We start from the raw sequence: 21,885 nt of genomic DNA on the forward strand, positions 1-21,885 counted from the left end.
TCCTGTAATTCATGTCTATTTAGGGCTCCTGCTAACCAGAAACCTAATTTCTTTGAGTAAAATGGGTTTTTGTGAAGCCTGGCCATGTGAAAAAAGCTTTAAAGGGCAATAATCAGAAGACCTCATCTGTAACACTTTGTTATTTCAGATCACTGTTTTGAAAGTTTGGGGGATGGAGTTATTTAAAAAAAAAAAAATGGAAAAGGAAAAAAAAAAAGGAAAAGATAAAAAAAACTGGTCTGCAAATTAATGAGAACAAATGTATTACTGCTATTTGTCTCTCAAAAATGCCTGAATGGTTGAAGTGAGACCAGGACACCATTAAATTACAAATGATGTAGACACTTAATAAGCCAGATACCCTGTCTCAAAAACCAAATATGTAAATTGGCTCTCACTCACCCGATGAGGAGCTGATGCTCCAAAATTATGGGCAAATGGCATCACCTAAGGCCACTGCCTCAGAAACAGACCTGTATTTCCTTCCCCAATTGTGGATGTAAATGAAGAATGAAATGATGAGTGATCGATGAAATGAAGAATAAACATGTCATTGGAGACAGCGAAGGGAATAAGAGACAGGCGAGATGTGTTTACTGGAACTAGAATTTGGTCAAAACACCAGAAGTGTCACCTGCTCCTGTAAAACTGGACTTGTAATGACCATCGCAGACCAATATTTTGATCAAAGACAAAAATTCACAGTTTTCTCAGGAATAAATAAAGGCTTTCTATATTTTGGAATGTTACAGTCATCTTAGTATTCTCCAGAAATCCAAAACAAGCTAAATATCAATAGCCACATTAAATCTCTGACTCTTAGATTAATCTCTTGTATCTTTTTTTCCTAGATTCTGGAAACAGACTGCCCATATTCGTACTCAAGCACCCGACTAATCCTGACAGGTAGTTGACATTAATGTGTTGTTAGAAAAAAAGGGGGAGGCACACTGCTTACATTTCCTACCTTGGTGACTCCTCTCCAAGACTTGAAAACATCTACTGCTTGTGCAGGCTCTTTGCTAAAGCAAAATCAGCTGCTTCAACTACTTCTGCAAGCTGCAAAATAGCCATAGCTCTGCAGTATTATTTGGATTTCTCATCTTTGGAAGGAACATTATCTTAACATGGACTCAACTGTAACAACAGTCAGGCTTAAAGAGTTAAGAAGTTAAGTTCAGAATCAGGACAGATTGCAAGGAAGGTTGTATCATGAAAGAAGGTTACCAAAAGATGCAATTCCAAATTATACTTTGCCATAGGTTATCTTCTTAGTAGCTCTAGTATCCTCTAGGTAGAATCCTCAAGACATGTCTTAACCTTTACAGACATGACCTAGACCTTGGAGTCACATCCTATGAGGCAGAGACTGACTGGAAATGAGACCACCATATATCATGTCTGCATGACAGAATGAAACACACACCCACCACAAGAAGAATAAAACCCTCTCTTGAATGTGTCTGCATTGTAAAAGAGAGAGGGGAAAAGATTGATTTATTTAAACAGTACTTAACTAACAATAAACACTATCAAACCAAAGCAAACTAATGCTTAGCCATTAAAGCATCCATTCAATGGCCCATCTGTCATATTGTTAAGACCTTTAGAAGTTGTTTAACAAAATGTTAAATAAGATGACATTCAGCAGCACAAAATGCTTGACTGGCTAATGCAACAAAAAGGGGTTGGCCTGCTGGTGTTTGATATACTGCTCTGTGCTACAGGCTGAAAGCTCTGGAGCACACGAGGGGGCTCCCGGGCTGTCGCTTTTTATCTCAGTGAGCAGTGCCAGAAAAGCCCAGAATCACCACAGGCCAGTGTCAGCAGTATCACACTGGAAGAAAGGAAGAAAATCCCAGTGCAGACAGGAAAAAATGTACTAAATAAGGAGGAAAAAAGGAAGCAAAAGTAACAAATTGGCTAATTACAGGGAGAAGGAAGAAAGCCCCAAATGATCATATTCTTGGTGAGCCTTGTTTTTTCCAAATCTAGTTGTTTGTAGGGTTTTTTTCTCATAGTTTCTATTCCGTATTTGGCAGTAAAGTTTGATGGATGTAGTATGAAAACACTTCAGATTGGCTGTGATAGACTATTTAGTAAATATCTAACAACTATCCAAAGACACATGTAAGTTTGTTTGTTTCTTACATGAAAATGGATTGTTCTCGTTCCCTTTTGAGAATAGTGACCCTCATACAATATGACTTTTTAAGAACAGACTGCATCGATGCCAGAGGCTTGTATAACTTCAAATCCATCATCAGGGTTAAGGTAGTACAACTAGGCAAGGGAGGCAACTAGTAGGATTCCTGCAGTAGTTGAAGAATAGATACAATTTTGCCCTGAAAAAGAAGCCCATTTCCTAAGGAAAAAAAGAAATAAATCTTTCTTTCAGATCTACAGAAGGAAGAAAAGGAAAAAGTATTCAAGCTTAGACATGTAACAGTTTTCACAAGACACTACTGGACAGTTCTATTGTCATAGATGATGCTCCCCAGTCCCAAATGTCTAACTAACAAAAACAGGACTCTGTGAAAAGCAAATAACAACATGCAAATGACCATTAAAAATCAGAGTAAAATTTTTTTTCACAATTTAAATCCTTCCCCTGGCATTGCAAGAATTTTTTAAGTCTCAAGACTTAAATTAACTCTTTGTCCACCATTATCCTTCAGTATATAAAGTTTTTGTTTCCCATATTCTCTGCCAGTGTGTTTTCCTTACCAGTACTGAGAAGGGGGAACCCAGGAAGCCCAGATGGCAGGTTCAAATTTCCCATCAGCTCAGGCCTTGCAGTAATACAGAGGTCCTTGGAAAATCTGGCCTCAAGTGTCACAGGTAAAGGTACCTGGGACCACAAGGGTCTGGATTTTGTTTCGGTATGGTGACAGCTAATAAAAGTATAGTATTAGCAGGTAGAACAGAGCTTATATGCTGGTGCTAGACTACCAGCCACACAAAGACACCTGTGCTAGACACAGCAGGAGAGAGCACTGTGTTGAACTCTAGCCTAGAGAGTTTACAGATGTTTTCACTGACCTTCAGTAGTAGCCCAATACATGTAAGGATGAACTATGATTAAAAGTAACCAATGTTCCCAGGTAGCTTATTGATTTAGAAAGTATTCCCTCTGAAAATATGCTTTTAATCAAGTGTTATTTAATACATCAGAGCTGAGGTGCAATAGAAAACAGGAATTCGATACATATTAGCAAGTCTAGTTAAACACTGACTGACAAATGCAGAGAGCATACCTTGGCTGCTTACAGGTATTAAAATTGCAAGCCTTGTTTCTGCTGTGATTGATAAATGGATTTCTTACCTGCTATGAATACACAACTAAAAATAAAATTAAAACCAAACCAAACCAAAACACTGTTTTCCCAGCCTGAAGTTATTTTTAGAAAAAGGGAGGAAAAAAGGAAAGAAAAAACCCAATGTACTATGCCAAGCTGGCTCTAGAACCCAAATTGTCTGCCATGGAGGTGCTGCTCTCACACGGTGGTAGTGACATGTTAAGTATGAACCAGATGCAAACACAGCTTCAGCTTAACAGCAAGAGTGATGAAGAAACCACACAACTCCTTTTCCTCTCAAACGTCCTCCCACGGCCTCTTTCTGCCTCAGCAAGATCTATTCCAGATGAATAAGGGACCTGGGAAAAGCAAGCAAGACCACAACAGTGTTTTGTTGATGATGTGAGTAAAATAAGCGTATATATATATATTTTCACTCCTCTCTCACTGAAATTGTCTTGGCTGTCAGTAAAGAATACTTACAGGAACATCCCAGAATGATCATTTTCCAAACTAAGAGCTCTAAAGGTCAGCCTTCAGTTATACCAAATTCAACATGACCATGACTGTGTCACCTCTTGGGAAAGGGGGAGGGATTCTTCAGCAAAACATATGGCAAGAGCAGTTTATTTTATCACAGTGCCGTATTGTCTTGAAGTGAAAAAAGGCTTGTAGAGAGAGACAGTATCTTTTATTAGACCATCTATTATTGTTTCTTCCCCGCCCTTTTAAAAGTAGTTTATTTTATGGGTTAAGGGTGACTAGAGCAGAGAAAAGAGCTCTGCTGTAGTACTTACAGAGAAGAGCAAAGAAATAGAGATAAAAAGGAAAAATAAAGAAGAAATAAAGACAGGCTGATCTATTCAAAAGCTGGCACATGAGGTTTTATTGGAGACAAATACCGGCAGAGTGAGGGGAAGGGAAACAAGAAAAAAAGACTCATCCTATACAACGAGTATCTGACCGTACAGGCTGAGTCTAAAAGTCAATCCAAAGCTCCAGCCAGGTCAACAGAAAGATTCTCACGGATACCAGTACAGCCCCTCCTGTATGCAGTTTTCAGCTACTTGAACATGGCTGTGAATATTCAAGTGAGAAAGAGGATGCTATGCCCAATTTTGGACTTTTTAAGCCTCTCAGTGCAAATTACATACAGGAACACCAGCTAGTTGTGTGGCAAATATGCCAGCTTTTGACACAAAGGACAAAAGAATATTGTTTCGGTTTTTCCTCCATTTTGGGGAATATCTTTGCACTGGCCTGGCCCCCAAGATAAATATGGCAATTTAAACTTTCTGCCTCCAAGCTCACCCGAATAACACCACACAAGGTAACAGGAGAGAGCCAGCACGTGGAAGCTGTGCTGCTACAGCACCAGGGAGATCCTGGCTCCCACTGCAGATTCACAGCTTGCATGATCATTAGTTAACTTCAAAGAAGCAGCTGACAACCTTCCACAGTGCATGAAGAAAGCTGAAAAGATCAATTACAAGGAATTATTAGTATGCAAACTATACCTGTGTTCTTCAGGCAGCTATCCCTCAACAAGTATATCAGAGACCAAACAAAAGGATAAATAAATAATCCTAGCCTCTGTTTTCAGCATAAACAGTAGTCAAAAGAAACCCTTGAGGATATTAATTCTAGTGGAAACACACTGCTCTTTTTGTATCAAATATATTGCACCAAAACTTAAATGAAACTTTTAAAACTAGAAATTAAGAAAATCCATCCCATAAAAGGACAGGTTTGTTTCCTTGGTGAATTAGTCATCCAGATAATTGTTCCTCTTTAAAGCAATCTTCCTCTCATCCAAAGTTGTCATAACTGTACCTGTGGTTTTGTTCCAGGGACAAGGTAACACATTGTTACAACGTGTGGACTTGCACAGCACTAATATGACAGTTTTGCAGCTCTGGTGAGTATCAGCATTACTGCAAATACTGTTTTCAGGGACATACAACATGGATGTTAAAAAGCAACCAAAACTTTTCCATAATGGCCATTTTGCTGATCAACCTGCTCAGTGGTTTATTGATAGGATTGTGCCTCTTATAAAATTGGTGGGTTTTCACCTTTGGAGATAGTTTCAGAGGCTTAGCTCTTCTCTAAGTACAGGAAGAAATCTGGTTTATAAATGCATCAGGCACAATATTCCTTATTAATATGAACTGGTGCTGCTGCACTGACATCCACAGAGCTGCACCTTCTAATAACAGCAAAGGATCTGGGCTATAATACCATACTATTAAGGGCCAGTAGGTCTCATCAGTCCTCCCCTAAGGAAAAAAAAAATAGAAGAAGGATTGAAATATAAAAGCTGAAAACCATCTACTATGACTATATCATCAGGTTCATCTTTCAGGCAACTTCTGTGTGATTGTTTAACCTGAAGCGGCCTTGGATTAGCATGAGAGACTTACAAAACCTGCAAACCACACAAGGGGTCATTCATCCATGAGCCTGTTCGATTCACACCGTTTCAGACCTAGCAGAACACACGCTGACTCGGTGCACTGCCTCACTAGAAAGACTTTAAACCAGATGTGCAGCAGTTGATCAAGAATGCCTTTTCCCAAGCACGTCCTTTCTTCCTGTTGAACTACTTGTTATATAGACAGGTCTGCTGAAAGGTTACTGAACCACACAGCCAAGGAAAATGCAAGCGCAGAGAGAGGAGCTGCGTCTTCGGCTGCGGCAGAATCCCTCAGATCCGTGTCGAGCCACAAAGAAGCTGTGCTGCTGCTAAATGGCTGATTAGTTTATTCTGCCAAACATCTGAGAGCATCATTAGTTACACAAATGGCTTGAATTATGATCAAATGAGCTGAGTAACCTGCTGCCATGAAACTCCGTGTGAGTCCTGTTTTCTCAGATCTCAACATGTGTTACTCAGTGCGAAGCCGTGTCTCCTGGCTCTGTCTGATGGCTCGTGCAGGCCTGGCTTTAAGAGTGCCCTTCTCATTCTGAGGACCACCCTTCCCACTGAATTGTTTTACCTGAAGATTGCCTCAATATGAATTTCCACCAGACAAAAAGAATTAACACAACGTTTTCAGATATCCTTTGTCACTGCACTTTCACATGTTCTTTTTGATAGCAGGTGTATAGATGTGTTGCTCTCTATTTTTTGAAAGAAAAATTAAAAAATCAGAACCAAAACCACATTTCCCTGTTGTATTGAAGCTCAGTGGTGATGAAAAGGAATTAATGCAACCACTTTGTCATTTTGCTAAGACAGGACCAGGATATCTCTCTTAGAACACAGAAAGGGTACCAGCACAATACCGGTCATGAGATTTACCTCCCTCCTTTACATTTTGCTGCAACCCAGTAACCCAACCATTTATAGCAAAGAGGCTCTGACATAGATCAAAATACATCAGCTCAACCTAATTCCAACAGAAAAAAAATTAAGTACCAGTATTTCAAAGTATCAGTCCTCCAGTCCTCTCTCACTTTTGAAGGCTGACACCTGCTGTGTTAATTCCCAAGGGTGAGTAAATCCCTCTATTGCAGCAAAAGAGAGATTCTTGTATAAGCAAAACCATCAGTTTCAAATTATATTTCCTCTACCGAGTCTCTGAACTCTTTGCTCAGAAAGTTAAGTACCCAACTAGATTCACTCAGAAATGTGAGAATCTCCCACATATTTCCTTTTGTCCTGCAAGATATTTTACTAAACAGGAGTTTATACAGAATCAACAGGGTGGAAAAAATTCCTGCTGTTCTCAATGCAGTGACATTGAAGCATTTTATCCTGTAATATTGGAGAGTGTTTTCTATGCAAAAACTACCCCAAAATTGCACAGGGAGGTATCAAGAAATACACAGGCACACTGATGAAATATTTGTAAGGATAGTCACCAATCAGTGTGTTCTTTCTTAGTTTTAAAAGTTCCAAAATTAAGAGTTTCATTCTCACCTCTGGGTATAAATGTGTTTCTAAAATCTGAAGGGGAGAAATGCATCACACAAATCCACCACTGCCACCAGGAACAGTTACACTCATCTAGCCATGACTGATCAATCAAGAAGCTCCACAGACATTTCCATGCCAGCCCTGTCAGACAAGAAATAAGCAGCCAGATTCATTCCAATTAGTGACCTGTCCCATACTTAGTTTCTTCCTTCCTGTTTTCAAGCACTTCCTGCAGAGAGCACTTGAACTAGACAATAACTCCTAGCAGCTAGAACTACAGCAAGAACCTGGTGAGATGTTACAGATGTTATTTTTGATCATCTGGTAAAATAAAATCACAACAAACACTATTAGCTTTATTAACATTGAGTCCAACATTTAATCATGTTGCATTCATGTGGGTTGGAATTTTCTAAGTGGAAAAGTGCTTCAAGTGAAACAAGTATTTTCTGAAAAAAAAAATAAAATTTGCATTCATGAAATTATCATTCCTTTCCTTTAAGATAATCAAAACAAAACTATTCAGTTTCAAGGTAGATATACTTATTTGAGTTCACCTGAACTCCTGCAGTGCCTCATGACATTTCAGTTTTCAACTACAACGCCACTGACAGATTATAGGTCACATGTATTGGCCTGGAAAATATAAAATTAGTATCCTGATAATAATTAACACGATAGGAAAAATACCACTTTACTTCTGCCGGGAATCCTTTTGTTCAAAAATATGTTCACAGATCATGTTTGACATAATGTATGGGGGGAGGGTGAGAAAGTACAACACAAATAAATAGTGTATTTATGAATTCCAACAACTCATAGTGAATGAAGACAAGAAAGAGAGAACCTCAGTGGGACTTTTATGCCTGACACCTGCAGGCTCCCAGCCCACAGCAGCAAACTTGTACCAGTCACTAAAATAAGTTGACTCATTCCCTGTCATAATACCTTTTCCTATTGTTGATGAGGAGATACTTCCCAAAAATAAAACCATGGATCTTCATATTCCAAATTACCGTGAAAAATAAAATGTTTCCTCCCTGAGAAACAGGTAGACTTTGGCAATAGCTCTCTTTTGCACAAACTCACCCTCTCAGATTTCGAAGAACGCTTTCATTGCCCAGCTCAATGATTGTTGTCATTAATTAGAAGAGAATAGCAAAGTCTTGATCTCCTCTCCTGACAGAAGAAAAGACATGATCAACAAAATTATGCTCACTCAGAGGTGGAGTAAAAGAGCAACAATGCCTCACAAATTTGCCTCAAATACATTTCTGCAGTTGTTGCATGTTATGTTTATGGATTTACTATGGCTTCCAAGACGATAGCTGCAAACTCTTGTTTTTATGAAAAGACATCTGGATCAGGCACATATCCAGAATTAGTATTCTTCTTGCAGCAGAACTCCAACATCTGCTCCATATGCTATTGTATCTTGTATACTGATTGACTTCCAACAGAATTGGATTTTGCAGAGTTTACTACAGTGCTGTTAGAGGGCTCATCAATATGTTTCTCCACTTAGAATTCAAAAACCTACTCAGCATTATGAAATATATGCTTTTTCTCCCAGGAAGCCTCTCGCTGTGCAGTTCTGTCACAGCCTTTGCACCACTCTAGTTAGAGGGAGCAGACATCAGTTCTTTGTATGCAATGGTCTTAAAGAAGGCTTTGTTCCAAAGGTCCTTAATGGAGTCCTAAGATATGGGGGCATTTTACCATCAGTAATCTGCAACAGCTTAAGGGCATTTTTTTCCTGCATAGCATTCTACCGTATTTTCTGTTTGATGCTTCTGAATGACCTGGAGTAGACGGCCAGTCCCAAGCAGAGTGATAAATTATCAGTGTCTAGATAGAGAATACAATGCTGGGGAGAGGTCTGCCAACAGATCCTCAGAGCACGTCATTTTTATAATTTCCTTTAAGTTTTTTTCTGACCTTATAGGAAAAGTCTCATTAGATTTCCCAAACCTCAGATGTTCTTTTCCAAATATCCCCTTTTAATTTGGCAAATAACCAGAGTATTGCTTGCTTTTATCTTCCACTTGCTGGTTTGCCGGCACAATTTCCTTCACACTAAAATTTTCAAGGAGTACACTTTAAAGCTTTGTATCAAGAATACATTTCAATACACAGTAGTTCTACAATAAAAGGCTCTCTGCTGACAGGTAAATATACTCATGCTCTTCTTTGTACCATCTTCTCCTTCAGATACTCCCTGCCTAGTAAAGTTACTCCTCAGTTTGTTTTCTGCCTTGCATGTAAAAAAAAAAAAAGATTTTGACTTTTGAGGACTTCAGGATGTTATCATCCTCTAAGACTTAATGTTGTTTTCCACACAACATTCATTATTCCACCACATATCTACACTCATCTGACACTCACCAGGCTGTTCTACATGTGGTCTCAAACACTTTGTTCCATGAAGTGTTCATCAGCTTAACTTCTCCCCTTGATCTCACACTCTGTTACACAAAACTTACAAGTAAGTACTCGTGGGTGTACTGAGGAATTCAAACTGATCACTATCACACCTACATCTTGTCTCTCCTGCTTGAAGACAAATGTAAGACAAATGTTTCATTTACTCTCCTTTTTCTTTCCTTTTTTTTTTTTTCTCTCCTAGAAAGGCATGATACTGAAGGTATTTTTCAAAGGTATTTTCAGCTCCACTTGGGATTTTACTGAGCAGTGAATCATAAGTGACATTTACCTTCTCACCCACATAGTGTGTTTGACTTTTTTGGTCACCAACTTCAAACTGCTCCCAAAAGATTTCTGAACAGCCTGTCAACTGCTGCATCACTGTCAACCAGAGCTCCCCACAACTCCTCCAAGCACGCTGTGTTGTGTCCATACACAAGGAAAACACTGTCCTCCATTTGTGTTTTCAATCAGTTTCTCCCACGTGCCACTTTTATGTATTTTCCTTCTAACCAGAACTTTGTCAAATTTATTTCCATTTACCTCCCCCAAATGTTTTATGCAGCCTGCCTACTGCATGCTTTATGACTTCCTCCCCTTTTCACTGCAGACTTCTTCACCCTCTTGACAGACAGTCTGTGAGTGGAGCCTGTATCTAAACACAACCGCTGATTTTTTGCTAGTTCCTTTTTTCCTCTGTAAAAGACGTGCACTATACATCCCATACATTGATTCCTCTCACATCAAAATCTCCTAGTAAGTGTAGGATTATCACTACAACTCCACCTTGGGCTCTACACACAGAGAGCCTACCTGCAGCCAAAAGAAAATATGGATGCATACACACACACACTATCATAACATCTGTGGAGACCAGTCTAAATTGCCAAACTAGCAATTAACTTCAGATATCTCCAGTAAGACTCCCAACAACCTATTGCCCTCCAGGGCTCAAAGAAAGGATGCCACTCATCCTCAAGCTTTCACAGTCACGTCACCCCATCCACTGAAGGGCAAAGGTACGTGACAAAGATTCCTGCCAGCTGCAGCTGAGTTTCAATCTTACCATCATCAGGGAAAGCTGAGGTTTGTGGCTGCATTTCCTTTAATCTCTTTCTCCAACAACTTGGTCTTTGACTTACTATTCAATTTCTGGGTTATTATGATTATCACCACAGGAGGAGTAACCTGCTTTATTGAAACCTACAGGTCTTTCACTGCCTTCCAATGCACATTCAAAAAGCTGATGTTTAAATACTGTTTGCTTGTCAAGGCACAGGATGGTTTTGTGGAGTTCACCAGGGCTGCTATTATTATTATTATTATTATTGTTATCATTATTGTTATCATTATTATTGTTGTTGTTGTTGTTGCTGCTGCTGCTGTTGTTGTTGTTATTTTGACTCTGCACCTGCTGAGGTAAAAAGGCCTGCAATGGAAGCATTTTCACCTCAATAGGGTGGGTGGAAGGATTACGTAAACGACTTCTCTGTCTGGAAAGAGGGGCCTTGACAGGTTCCATGTTGTCAAATGACAATTGTGACTTCTTGCATTTCAAAAGTCACGCTCAGATGGTTTCATCTGAAACCCTCTGGGTAATAGTAGCCTTTTGAGGATATGATATCTCTGGATGGAATTCAATAAAAGAAATTCACTTTCAATTGAAGCCCTGGAACACTGCCAGACAGCACCAACAATGCCGTATGTCTCCAAAGAAAATTGGACTGATCCCCCCCTCCTTTTTTCTCCTCCCCTTTCCATTTCTCTCTCCATCTTTATTTGTGCTTTCAACCTTGTTTGTGGATTTCTTCTTTTTGATGTATTTTCTCTCCCAATAAGCTTGGGTTCCTGAAGGTTTAAAAAAAAAAAAATAAACATTTGGGACTGAAAGAGTAGTAGCCAGTAATAGAGAGACACACACTCACAGTAGCAACGACAAGTCACTCTCAATAGCTGACCTTTGCCATATATGTGAAAGGAAACAGAATAAAACCTCTGCTCTAGGTGAAGGGGGGATATTATTACAGCAAACACCTTCCTAGTCCATGTTAAGAAGGCTGGTTAATGCACTCATTTGTTTAGTTTAAGGCCAGGGGAAGGGAAAAAGCTCACAAAACCTGCCTCACTGCCAGAGGCAAAAATGTGGGCTTTTTGCTTGGGTTGTCATTCATGATGACTTGGGATTTTTTTTTTTCCTCCCACCCTCTTTTTCTCTGGGTTTGGGAAGGGCTGCAATTGTCAGTCTTCTCTTGTTTTTGATCATCTAAGCAGATTAATGAGTGTGCTCAGTTGGGAGGCAGAAGATGGAGAAGATGCATCAATCTTGTGAAAGCATTCATTTTCTCCAGTGTTTTCTTCACCAACGACCTACTTCTTGAGTTGTTACTGCTACATGTGATTTGATTTTGATCAAGTCAAATGGCCATAGGAACTGCATAAAAAAATAAAACCCCCATGCCTTGGAAAGAGACTGTAGATCTCTTTGGTAGACTTTGTGCTGAAGTTCCTTGTGGTTTGCATTTGAGTCACCTTGGGCTGTAAATCCCTTCTTTTGCCTCAATTCTACAATGATTTACTCTTCTAGGTTAAGATTTCAAAACCAGTAAAGTAACAGCAATGTTAGAGTTAAAAAAATCTGACCTGCTTCCTCTCCCTACGGCGTTATTTGTCCTTTTATCCCTCCAAAGCTCACAAGCTACACAGGTTCAGGTCTGGTCGAGTGTCAGCTGAGAAAACAGGCATGGGGTTGGGGGGGGAAGAGGGTCATTTGTTCTGTACATGGGGCTCTCTTCTGATCAGCCACATCAAAAGAATAGTAGGGGATGCTCAGACACCATCTTTTACAAGAGAGGTCAAACCAAATTCCTGAATCACAGGGATCTTTGGAATCCCCTTGCACTTTCAAGAGAGTTGCCTGATTGTTGGCATCAAAGCCACATCTAGAACATGAGATTCTGAGCTACAAGTTTAAATCCTGCTTTCATTTCAGATTACTACATTTTTAACTGTTTTCCCTAAACTGTTATGTACATAGTATTAAATAGCTGTGATAGGACTCGTTGATCCCATAAGAGCAGTTGCGGCTATTGCTCCTTGCAAAGATTTTGCTTACACAAATTCAGAGTATCAGCAATAGCGTTAAACATACCCAGTCCCAGTTTCCAGCAGAAAACTCTTTAGGTACTGCAGATGCAAGCAGATGACAGCTCTGGACAAATTTGTTTGCACAAATATTAAATAGGTGTTACATGCCTCTAACACACAAGATTTTCTCCTGAATTTCTCACAAGCTCAAGGAAACTAAACAACTACTCTAAGTTCACCAAACAGCTCAGTGTCAGAGTGAGGAACAAGCAGGCCTTCTCACTTTCCCTCTCACACCCAGTCCTGACAATACATCACCTCCTTAGAGTGCAGGCTGGGTGTAAGAGACCATCCCAGGGGCCAAGGTATTAACTAGGTACTGAAATATTTAGGTCCATTTACTGCATCTCATCAATCTATATTAGAATAATAATATCTAATCAGTATTAGAAAGTGGTAAAAAAGAAAAAAAAAAGAGCAGCAAGTTTAAAATCACTGCAGAATTACTTCCCCAGACTGTTCAGTATTTGAAAGGTTTTAACTTTGTCAAGAAGTAGTAATTCAAATCTCTCCAGGCAGATTAGTTCATGAATACCTCGTCAACATTCTTCCTGTTGTTTACCCCCCTCCACTTGAAATTTTTTTTCAAGGAAAAAAAACCCAAGTAACAAACATTTGTAACAGACTTAAACATGCAAGACAACAGACTTTGGCTTTTGAAGCAATTCAGACATCTGTAGTCTAATAATCTACATTTTCCTGTAGCGAAAATAGAAAAATATTCCTTGTGGAGTACAACAGAAGGTATAATCTGTAAAAATTATAGACATTCTTCACTTTATTCTTGGAAAAGAATTTGGTCTACAGAAAGAACCGGAATTATCTGTTGCTTCCTGTTTTTGAAACTGTTGAGCAAAAACCAGAACCCTGGCCTGGCTCACATAGATAAACAGACCAGCTTCACAGATAATAAAATTTAGTTAGTGCTAGTGTATGTATATACACTGGTAATTCTTGTATGTAGGCATAGGATAAATAGTAAAGTTGGCATCAAACAATGAATAGGTGCAGTTCAACTTACCAGGATGAGCATACTCTCTTCTCTTGGCAGCATGGATTTTATTTGATTTGTTACTAACAGCTCTAACTTCAGTACTGCTGCTTGAAGATCAAGGTCCTTTCTTCCATTTGTAATTTTAGCACAGCTTTTTCTAATTGTCAATACAGGGCATACTATAAAACAAAATAAACACATACTTATTTACATGAAATAGCATCCACATTGCTAACAATTAAAATCAAAATACCCAGTGAGTTTATAAACAAAGACCTTGTAACCAGACCAAGAATCTCATTTTTATGTTTTTCTTCCTTCCATAAGTCAGGTTATTAACAAACAGGTTGTTTTTATAGCTGGGAAGAATATAAAGCTTTGCTTAGAACGTATAACTTGTACTTTATTCCCATGGATAAACAAAAATTCTTTAGGAAAACAGAGCTATGAGTTCTAAGTTGTTCAAAAGCAGAATGGTCCAGAAGAAAATAATTTTCCTCTAGCAAAGAGTCCATACTGTCCCAGAATCCTGAATAGCAGTGAAATTTAATTATAACACACAATACTAATTCAAAAATTCAAGGATCTGGGAATTTTGCAGGGAACAAAACTTAATAAGATACCAAGCTGGGTGTTCTAGCTGTGGTCATAAGTCACTTCATGAGAAGAATTCTGATCCATCCCCCCATGTCATGATTTTCTTTCAGGCTATTTTGTTCTAATAGACTGGATTATCACTTGGTGTTCCACTAAGTTCTCTCATTCTTTTAAGATGATCACTGCAGCATAGCACTAAGAAAGTAATTTATTATTTTAAACTAGTGCAGAGAGTGCCTCAGGTGACCAATATTGGCACCAAAATAACAGGTCTGACTCCCATCAGCCTGAGGCGTGGGTGTTCCTGGGACTATTTCCAAGCCAGACCTCCTTCTCACAGCGTGAACATTAGGGCTGACACTGTTCCAAAGTCTAACCTGAAAAGGAGCTTTTAAAGCCCTATAATTATGCTTGTTCAGCCTTGCAAAGCCATTGTGAAAATTAACCAGGATAGGTAGAAAGTCTGCTCATATGACATTCACAGTAAAGAGCAGTGTTAATAAAAGGCCTGATGAGGAAAGGAAGATGCATACCCCTCAAAAAACCTCAAAACAACATTCAAAATCCCAAACAAAACTGCCCATATATCATAGGTGTATAAGACTTCTGTGAGAATGTTCATTTTCTCTTCAGATTTTGATATGAGCATGATATGCCTTTAATTTTCACTTCTTGAGACATGTTTAAATCAGTCTCCTTTTCTGCCCATAAAAACACTGCAGCCCCAGCAATACTGAATTCAAGGATGAAGTGCATTTGAGTTTTCATTCCCACACCACAAAGCTTACCATATTGCAAGATATTGCAAGACAGCAAATGCCTGCAAAGAAACATTCAAGAAGCAAAACAAAAGACAGTAAAAAAATCATGTTTTTCAGACAAAAAATATTCTAAACCTAGGAAATTTTTGTTCTGTTCTTAAAAGAATATCTGAAAATAAATACTTCAAAATAAAATCTATCCTATTTGATGTGGTAATGCTACAGTGAAGAGTTTTAATCCCTTTTCTGTGAGGACAGATTGTCATCTCCAATGTAAAAGCTACCCAGCTATCAGTTCACATGAATCACTCAGACACTGGTAAAGTACTCATCACTTCCACCACCATCTTCTGCTTCTGGGAACAAATCTCTCCACAGCCTGGAGTCCTCTGGAGACCAGAAGAATCAAACTACAAGTCAGAAATTCTAATAATAAGAAGAAAGAAGTTCAGCAACTTTCGTTGCTGATGATGGTCCAAAATCCCTTGGCACTTTTTAGCCTCTCTCCCATACAATGATTCATCTCACCACCCATACAAAACTCCATCTTTATTTTTAAATTCATTAATCAGCCCTCACACTAAAAGAGAGGAGAAAGTTTCCCATACGAAAAGTCTCTTCTGTAATAAAATTCTCTGCAAAAAAGAGTTTTCCTGTTGTTGAAAAAGGCAAGCATGCAGGCAAAAACAAACAAGAACAACCCACCAGGATTAAATCCTGGTGAATTAGAAAACAAACCCAAAAAGCTAACAGTAACATTGGCTTCACATACTACAGCCACTCCACCACTGACCTCTCAGCTCTGATTCTCCAGGATGCTCAGTCTACAAACGATCTTCAAAATATCACCCTGAAACCCAAAACTTCTCAACATGGTGATCACTAAAGACTGAAAAGATATTCTTATGTCACTAAATTTCCCATTATGCCTCATACAGCCAACCCACCCAGTGACCTACCAGTCCTTCCCCAACAAGTCTAATGACCTCAACCATTTCTCCTGCTTCACTACATCAACCATCTTTCTCTGATTCACAAAACCATTACAAAGAGGTAAACAGAAATTCACTGCAAGCAGCTACAAGGACTTGATCCCATTCTTGGGCTGGTCACCTGCTCTGCTCTCAGCATCTATCCACTGGGTAAAGAGTTCAAAACTAGAGGACACCAGGGTTGCTGCACTGACAAGCTCCCAACCTACCCTATACACAAAGAACAGCTTTTCCTTGTCTTGTTTATTGAGGGTATGTTGGGCCATCACAATGGAACTGAGCAGGAAAATTGCTTTCCAACACTGCTGGGTTTTGTTGTGTTTTCCTCTTTCTTCCTGTCTCCCGTCTCTGAACCACAGGCATGGTGCATCTGGAAGGGTAACTGTGGTCTGTAGTTCATGTGGATCACTTCAAATCAGGGCTCACACAGGTGTGTGAGGGGAAAGGAGGAGAAAAGCTTGAGGAAAGAAAATTTTAAAAAGAAAAAACAATAAAATTAAAAATCACATGGATTAGAAATGCAAGCTGCAGATGAAAGGTTATCCTTCCCTATTCATTATCATGTTCCTTCAAGGGACCCTGGCTTTCAACTCTAGTTTTTGGCCGGGAAACTCCCCAAGCTAATTTTAGTGAACTCATAAAACAGGACTCTAGGGATGATACAATACTCTGTGCAACCTCTAAACAGCATGAATGACTAACACAAAATGACAAATGAAAGGAAATTCCACCTAAACTGTCTACTTGTGAACAAATATTCCAACTTAGAGGTTAAGCAATATCCCAAGTGGACCTGAGCTCTGGGCAAACATTGTGACAAAAACATCCTTTTCTTCCTGATTTTACTTTACTTGTTTTTTTAATCAGATTTCTTTATAACAGAAGTTGGGTCAAGAAAGGGATCTGTGTTTAATTTCACTGAGGTAGCTTGTTGGTCTCAATTCAGATACAAACTGAAAAGGATTAGTCGGATTCATTTATTGTTTGCTTTACAATAAACCAAGTTTGAAAGAGAGCTCTGAAACTCTCCAAGATACTCTTGTAATATCTCTGCTTCAAAAAGAAGTCCTCAAAATAACCTTTAAAGGCACAGCTTTTTTTACAAGCAAACTCAGCCGTAAATACTACACTTGAATCAAGAACCAAAAGCAGAGATATCTTGAACTTTTGCCATGAATCATTACAGAGCAGAATGCAGGCAGAGTCTGCCACACTTCCCTTGGATATGCTGGGGGAGTTGTGAGAGGAACGAGGTTCAGAGAGTCGTTGGATTAGTGCTCTGATTTCTCAGTTCAAACCAAAAGAAGCCAGCAAAAGCTTGCCTTCCTATCCTCTCCTCCACATTATATTAAAACCAATAACAAATTACTCCTGCCCACAAACCCAAGATTGCCTGCACCTTGTCTGGTTTTCCCTCTATCTACAACAGAAGAGAAAAAATCTGAAGTGGCAGCCCACATAGCTGAGGGATCATCAGGAGTTATGTGATACTGGGGTTAGACAACCATAGACATTCTCCTAAATGCTGGGGCAAGGAATGACAAGAAAAGCTGGGTGCAGTTTGGCAAAAAAACCCCATCAAAATGGCATAAATCCACCCAGAGCAGACGCTCTGCTGCAGTGATATCAACATTGCAACAGAGATCTGGGCAACCTGGAACTGTACTCTGGGAAAAACCAAACAGAAGCAGCAGCTGTGCCCTGTCACGTGCTGCCCTGTGGAAAGTCACGGGGCCTGCTCCCTGCCAGACCCACAGGGAAATGTGGATGTATCAGGACTCTCCCCACCAAGGGCCTGCAGTGCATTCTGCAGTTTCCTGTTCTTTCTTCTGGGTGTTTCCAGGATGACAGCATTTTCTGGAGAATGGCTCCTGTTTAGGTACCTCAGCAGAAGGGCAAAACTTCCACAACTTTCAGCATCCAAGCATTTTAACTGGTAATGTTTTTTTGAACAAGAAATTCTTTGGCCTTTGCCCGCTTGAAAAATACCACTGCAAATGCCATACAGCAAACATTCAGAGCCAACAATTCCATGGAAACTGCTCCCTGTTGAACACTGATGAAAATCCAGCTGCCCATACCCTGTATGGTACCACCAGCTTCTCTTTTCATCCTGACCAAGCAGTCCTCATCTAGCCAGAGAATGCAAAAGGTGTGAAGGATGCCCTTCTTTCCAAGCCTTTCTGTGTATGCTTGGCCAAACCATAAGCTGATTTATTTGAAAAGAGTAAATGGAAGCTATGCATCATCTACAGCTCTCCCAGGCTAACAGCCAAATGACTCTGTTTACTGTAATCTCTACACCCAGAGAAGTTTCTTTTGTTCTTAAAATAGCATCGGTCACTGCAGAATGGAGACACCAGAAAATTGAAGACTATACATACACATACATTTTGTCACAAATCCTGGGGCTTGTACATGCTATTCAATTTAATTATAGTTTTAAATTATTTGCATATCACAGTGCTACAGTTTCTGCAGATCAATGAATATATCAATATTAGGTGTTAAATAAGAATATTAAAAGGCTCCTCTAATGCATAATTTACTCCATGGCAAACAATTCCTTCCTCTCAGATCATTACTATTGCAAATTTGGAACCTTATCTGAAGGGGTTTCCCTAATGCATTTCCTAGAAATTAAATTATTCATAAAAATATGATTTATATTATAATTTTTTAATTCAAGTTGAGTAGCACTGTGGGAATGTGCTATTTTCTTAACTGAAGGAGTATAAAAACTTGAGGGGAACATGGCAAGGTCTGAGTTAGAATGTATCTATTTTGAATGTGTTACTTGTACCTCAGTAACCGCGTCAAATTCCCAGCCCAAGATCTCATGGACCAGGAACTCTGCAAAGTGATCATAAGGAAAATGTCCTTGCCATAAAACATGTTGCAAAACAAACACATGATAGAAAACAGTGAGGCAAGACCCTGAGTATCACCATCCCCACCTTGAAAAGTAGGGGTTACAGACTTCTGGAAGTTTAGTCAGGGGCTTTTAACTTATGGCAAGAAAATGGAACTACACTCTATTAAATGTATCATAAGATGTGATCACTGCTTACAAAGGGAATATTTCTTGTACTAAAGGTCTCATTAATCTAGTGGAAAAGGCATGACAAGGTCTAGTGGCCAGGAGCCAAAGCCACGCAAGTTCAGAGACATGAAGGGTGACTATTTCTAAAAAGGGAAAGTAGGCCATTAGAGTTCCAACACTGGTACGTAGGGACACAGTGACTTCTCCAGCTCCTGGAGGCACTGAAATAGAGCTGAATGTCTACCCAAAAAGGTATCTAAATGCTGTATCCCAGAAGTCACAGGCCTCATGCAGGAATCACTACTCATATTGCATAGTGTGTGGTCTTATTCAATGTCAATCTCTTCTGGCTTTAGGTGAGTCAAGAGAAAGCTCTCAAATTCCAACCTTTTATCTCTGCTACTTCCTCTTAGATCACAAAACCATGGAAAACACACCAGAAGCAACACAACAGAAAGGTACCATCAACAGTTCATGGTGCAAAACCACACAGTGGAAGAGGAAGCAGGGAATGGCAAAGAATGCAGGGATCTATCTGTCAAAAATGTCACACCAATAGAACTTGACATTTCTAACATTGACAGCAGCTGGCAAAAGAAAACATATGTACCTCATACTCCTTTCCTATCAGCTCAGAAGGAAAGATTTGCCTATGCCATTACCTGAATTTACATTGTAAAGAAGAATGATACCATCACCTTTGAGGACCAGCACAGCACAGGCCTTGGGAATCCATCACTGAAGTACAAACCAGGAATTAGCAGATGCAATCCATACACATGCAATCCATTCCTTATGCAGAAAAGGGGGAACTACTCAACAGGTCCCAAGACAAAGCTGTCTTGCTGAGGCAGTTTAATAAGCAGAACAATCTCTAGGTCTAAAGGAAAAATCCTGTCTTCAAGAAATTCAGCAGGGGAGCTGCCATAGCAGCACAGTTTCCTCTTCAAATTCTACTCCCAGCTGAGCCACCAACCTGCTGTGCGACCTTGAGCAGCCCTTCACTTTCCCAGGACTCTCCATCAGCCTTTGCATGCCTTGGGGGGCCTCGTGTGACTCTTGCTTTACATATGTGCCATGCCTAGAATAGCAGGGCAAGAGGCCCCTGGTATTCCTATGGTACAAATGCTATTACTGGTACCATTCACAGACCAATCCTACTCCAGCAGTGACTGTGTGGCTGGCTGTCACCTCACTGGGCTGCACGAGTCCTGCTTCTGGGAACAAAAGTCACAGCAGGGCTGCACCAGGAAGGATTGCTCACGTGCTGGTGACAGGTGTTGATCTCCTCTTTGCACCAAACATGGAACAACGTTGCATCCCATATGCTGTTCCATAATGCCACTGAAATCACAAGATTTACCTTCATTACAAGAATTACAGGAATTATCTTCACAGAGCTTGGCCTCAAAAGTCACCAGTCTCCTGTCCTATACCTGGCCCTTTTTCGAACTAGATGTGTTGACACTAAGGGAAGGAGAAAGAAAAATAATATTCTAATAAGCAAGAAATCAATGCTGAGGATTGATTTGAGATCCAGCTGCACATTCTATTATGGGACAAGACAAAGCTTAAATATTGCCATTGCAATAAACTGACCAGCTTGAAGAAAGTTAAAAAGGACAAGTTTTGGGTTTTAGTGGTGTCTTTTGAATTGGTTTGGTTTGAGAGTTGTTTGGATGGTTGCTTGGGGTTTTTTTTGGTTGTTTGGTTTTTGTTTTGTTTTGGGTTTCTTTGTTTTCTTTTGTTTTTTGGGGGGGTGGTTTGGTTTGGTTTTGTTGAGTTGGTTTTGTTTGGTTTTTTTTTTCAAATGCCTGTCTTGTAACTGATTTTTTGGGCAGAGAAAAATTACCTGAAAATGGGTTCATGATCTGCCACTCATGTAGCCCACAAAAAAAAAAAAAAAAAAAAAAGTATGTGGTTTCTTTCAGTACAAGGTTTTGGACAGAGCTAGTCTTAAAATATTGAGAGCTGGCTTTCCACTCCAGTGCCTTGCAGCTCAGTTCTAAATAATGGCCACGAAACAGGAACAGGCAGAGAAGAAACATGTTTTAATTAGGTGTACAGTGAGGGTCTTTGTCTCACAGATAGATTTGATTATATCACTGATAACCTTCACAGGGCTTGTTATCACATTACACTATGCCATTCTTCTGACCTGAAGAAATTTTCCACACACCCCAAACAGACAGCAGTGAAAGAATAATGTCAAAAGTCCCTTCCAGACATTTTGGTGGGATTCTTCTGTTTGACTGGGTTCACTAAACTGGGATGGAGCCAGGAGAGCTCAGTGGTGGCACTGCAAAGTGGTGAGTGATATCAACACAGATCTCTGCCAGCTGTGTGTTTACAGGGCTTCTCTGTAAACCCGTTTATGCAGTTATATGTGGTACATGGAGTACTTTATGTTAGCTCCTGAGAACAGGATCTGGTAGCTACAAACCAATGTAGTCTGCATAAACTCAGACAAGAAATACCAGCACTGATATTACCTCACATGCTGTGACCTTCAGGTATCACCCACTATTATTTTACATACCCCAAGCTGTCCCAGGATTGGGTAAAACAGCTTCAAAAATAGAGCCAGGTGTTTTGTCTATGACTTCAGTCCTTCCACTGCAATGTTGTGCCCCTGGGAGTAGTACACCTAGTATTGAGCTTCACTCCCCCTTATTCGTGGCCTGCATATAGCACCAGGAAAGGAGAAAA

The 21,885-nt window shown here is 39.7% G+C and overlaps 1 long non-coding RNA gene across 2 annotated transcripts; it reads right to left on the minus strand.

Annotated features, from left to right (window-relative positions):
- Nucleotides 1-3,390: 3,390 nt before the first annotated feature.
- On the minus strand, nt 3,391-20,255 carry LOC113956433. 2 transcript variants are annotated; one of them, XR_003530853.1, is made up of 4 exons: nt 20,153-20,255; nt 13,811-13,962; nt 4,611-4,772; nt 3,391-3,658 (listed from the first exon to the last, which is right to left on the minus strand). It is a non-coding gene; the product is annotated as an uncharacterized LOC113956433 (long non-coding RNA). The 2 variants fall into 2 exon arrangements; XR_003530852.1 differs by lacking the exon at nt 20,153-20,255 and adding an exon at nt 19,839-20,144.
- Nucleotides 20,256-21,885: the final 1,630 nt, after the last annotated feature.

The sequence above is a fragment of the Corapipo altera genome, unplaced genomic scaffold, assembly GCF_003945725.1.
Source record: "Corapipo altera isolate COAL_440 unplaced genomic scaffold, ASM394572v1 94, whole genome shotgun sequence".
Lineage (NCBI taxonomy): Eukaryota > Metazoa > Chordata > Aves > Passeriformes > Pipridae > Corapipo > Corapipo altera.